The following is a 4,114-nucleotide window of genomic DNA, read 5'->3' as shown; positions in this document are numbered from 1 at the left end:
AACATCCCTGCCGGCCATTCCCTCCCCTACCCTGGACCAATTGTGCGCCACCCCATGGGTCTCCCGGTCGCAGCCAGCTACAACAGAGCCTGGATTCGAACCAGGATCTCTAGTGGCACAGCTAGCACTGCGATGCAGTGCCTTAGACCACTGCCCCACTCAGGAGGACATCTAGGTGCTACTGTGGTATAATGCTGTGCTGTTGATTGGAGGGCATTGAGGGAGGCCATGCGGGCCCTCTTGGGAGTAAAGGTGCTCTTCTGGGCATATAGGGAGTAACAGCACTGCTCTGGTGAATGTTGCTTGAGGCACATCAGATGGGTGGTATCAGCGTGCTGTCTGGTGGTTGCATGGGAAATACAGCAGAGACAGGGACACACTAGCCAGTTTTCAACAGCAGCGCTAACTGGTGCTTGCAGGGCCAGGGCCAATTTCAAAATGTAACACAGGTTCAATGGCACTATTGTTTAATATGAGACCACACACCAGCTGACAAATCATCTCTGGATGCAACAAGATGAATAGGGAACCAAATTAATTACATTTTAGGGGAATGCAATGGCATGAATAATGAGCAAGATGGATGGCCCTGATCAGCCCTGTGTAGTAGAAAGGGGGCTACTAAGCCTAATTCAGTCTCAGCCTCCTCCCTAATCTTCTCTCCTGCCCTCTCCTGTTCTCCCCTTTCCTCCTCTGCTCTCAGACAGTGTGTCTCAGCTGGCTGTGCTATCAGTGTCACTCAGTGGCAGTTGGTGACGTTTAATATGAGGGAGGACGATTATTTATTTTATGAGCATGGCCGTATTTCTATTACAGCATATTGGATGACTGTCATTCATATTCCATTCACCCAGCTCAATGTAACATCAATAGGTTTAGGCTACTACACAATACTCAAATGTTCCCTATATCCATCATGAGGTTGCTACAACCTAGCCCATGAATAAAAATGTACAATGTAGGTGCACAGGTCGAGAGAAAAATTAGAGGAATCAAGGTGACAGACAGTGACACATTCAATACCGCCTTGCACACTCTTGCCTGCATCTAGGGTGTAATCATTAGTCCAACAGTTGCAAACAAGAGTTTCTATTGGACAAATTCAGGTATGTTTATCCCCGTTTTGTTCCGTTTGAGAAATGTTTTCCAACAGAATCTGAAGAATGAATACATCCCTGATCACACGCAAACAGGGGTGGCAGGTAGCTTAGTGGTAAGAGTGTTGTGCCAATAACCGAAAGGTCGCAGGTTCTAATCCCTGAGGTAAAAAATCTGTCAATGTGCCCTTGAGAAAGGCACTTAACCCTAATTACTCCTGTAAGTCGCTCTGGATAAGAGCATCTGCTAAATGACAAAAAAGCACAGTTCACCTTCATAGCAGCCACAAACACACAGCATGATCAATTTGATCATTGTATAATTCCTTGTCTCTCACCTGTGGACTTCAGCGCACAACACATCAGCTGTCTGTGACCAGTCAATTTTTTTCTTCTTCTCCAAGGCAAGCATTCATATCATAACCGCTAAATGCTACACACAGCCTACATCGTTATCACCATATTAGCTAACGTCATTGTCAACATAGCTACTAGAACTAATGTGTTAGCAAACCTGCTACAATCATGCAGTACAGTGTACAGTGTACAGTCAGCAAGCAGTTTATCAGTTACACCGGTGGACACCAGTGGCAATAAATTAATAAAACCAAAAGCTTACCTTGACTTGGAAGAGTTCAGTGTTGGATAGCCATAGCCAGCTAGTAAATATAGCATCCCTCTCTGTTTGAGCAGGGTGTTTGAGTATACTAAACTAGTTAGCTGCATTCACTAGCTAAGTCAAAGAGGAAAGAAATACAACAATCTCTCGCTCTCATTTTTAAAGAAATTAATTGGTTGAAAACTGTTAACTATTGTCTTTCTCTCTCTTTGAGTCAACTAGCTAGCATGACTGGCTAGGTGCATTAGCTGGCTTGCTTGCCAGATGTTTACGAGGCATTTTAGCAGGCTGGGTACCAGGTAGCTAGCTAACTTAGCTGATATTTGTAATGTTACATGAAAATCGGTACTAACTAGCAACCTAATGTTGTCCATATTATGCAAAAAAGCAACATTGCACCATGCATGTTTTCAGAAAAAGGTAAGCTAAGCTGATAGCTAGCTAGGTATTATTTGATACTGTGATTTGTTTGGCTAAATGAACGGTCGTATATGATTAGCATTAAAGGACTATTACACTGTTTTGGACAATTGGTTCCTCAATCAATTAGCCGATTAGACTCCAAACGAAGCGGCAACTAGTGTTGGCAGAATGGAGCTACAACATCACATAACATTTAATTATAATAAAAAACACAGATTTCAGCACCCAAAGAATAGGCCGCAATTACACAGAACAACGTTGTGTGTAATTGCATTTTATGTGGTCAGAGCTACACACTAGTCACTGCTCAACTCCATCATAAATTGTTGAGTTTAGTCGGCTATCATTTACTCAGTGTTAGCTAGCTAATTCCTCAAAATTGTTAGCTATTTGATATCTTCTTCATTTGTAGTGCATTGTTTTTTTGTGTTTAAATCTGAAACACAATAAAACACACAAATCTAACATTTGTCTGCAGTAGTGTAAAAAGTACTCAATTGGCATACTTGAGTAAAAGTAACGACACCTCTTAATAGAAAATTACTCAAGTAAAAGTGAAATTCAAAGAGTAAAATACTACTTGAGTAAAAGTCTAATAGTATTGGTTTTAAATATAGTTGAGTATCAAAATCATTTCAAACTCCTTATATTAAGCAAACCAGACGGCACAATTTCCTTGTTTAATTATGGATATGGATAGCCACGGGCACATTCCAACACTCCAACATAATTTACTAACAAAGCATTTGTGTTTATGATGTCCGCAAGATCAGAGGCAGTAAGGATGACAAGGGATGTTCTCTTGATATGTGCATGAATTGGACCACCTTCCTGTCAAAATGTAACGAGAAGTTTTGGGTGTCATGGAAAATGTATGGAGTAAAAAGTACATAATTTTATTTAGGAATGTAGTGAAGTAAAAGTAGAAGTTGACACAAATATGAATAGCAAAGTACAGATACCCCCACTGGTACCATGACTGACAGTCTTAGCATATTTTACATTTTAGTCATTTAGCAGACGCTCTTATCCAGAGCGACTTACAGTTAGTGAGTGCATACATTTTCATACTGGCCCCCCGTGGGAATCGAACCCACAACCCTGGCATTTCAAGCGCCATGCTCTACCAACTGAGCTACACAGGGCCCTATAGTTTGATTGCTGATCAGTGCAATGTTCATAATTTGCTTGAATTGGGGTAAGCCCTATACGGTTCTGTTCAAACAAACATGCCATTGACAAAATGAGTGTTGTCTACGACAACATGGGAAGTACTGAACACTGTGATGCTACAGTCCCCTTTAGCTCAGTTGGTAGAGCATGGCGCTTGCAACACCAGGGTTGTGGATTCGTTTCCCACGGGGGGCCAGTATGAAAATGTATGCACTCACTAACTGTAAGTCTCTCTGGATAAGAGCGTCTGCTAAATGACTAAAATGAAATGAATGCTGTCAGTTATTCGCTGTATGAAATCATGGGTTGCTGGCGAAAGCGTGTTCAAAAATACTTTCTTCAGTTTGAAAGTCTCAACTGCAGGCTTGAAAAAATTTGGCAATCATAAGCCATCATTCACTGATGCCTTTGTGCAAGGGTTTTGTTGATGTTCTTAAAGTTTTGTGCATCATATTCAATTTTCTTGAAAACTTTGTGCTTTAATTCAAATCTGATGAACCAGACATGCACAAGTGGGCTGAAACAACGTATCAGTTGCAGATTGTGTTAGATGAAATGGTGCTTTGGACAGATGGTCAGACATTTTTTAAGTTAAGTAAAGTATCAATTCTTCTGAGTAACCATGTAACACAAGTTCCACCATGTATTTCAAATCCATCAAGATTTCCCATGCTTTCTCATCCTCTGTGACCTCTGAGCCAATTATGTCAAGAAGAAGCCTTAGCAATGTGAGCTTTTCGTGGCCTTTACCTCCAATAGATTTTCTTTTTGATATGTTTTTAAGGATAGGCTGAGGCCGATC

General features: G+C 41.2%; 1 non-coding gene across 1 annotated transcript; it reads right to left on the bottom strand.

Annotated features, from left to right (window-relative positions):
* Window positions 1–3,210: 3,210 nt before the first annotated feature.
* On the bottom strand, window positions 3,211–3,286 carry trnas-uga. The gene has a single exon. It is a non-coding gene; the product is annotated as a tRNA-Ser (tRNA).
* Window positions 3,287–4,114: the final 828 nt, after the last annotated feature.

This window comes from Coregonus clupeaformis, chromosome 18, assembly GCF_020615455.1.
Source record: "Coregonus clupeaformis isolate EN_2021a chromosome 18, ASM2061545v1, whole genome shotgun sequence".
NCBI classification, from domain to species: domain Eukaryota; kingdom Metazoa; phylum Chordata; class Actinopteri; order Salmoniformes; family Salmonidae; genus Coregonus; species Coregonus clupeaformis.
This window is presented reverse-complemented; position numbering and strand designations above follow the sequence as displayed.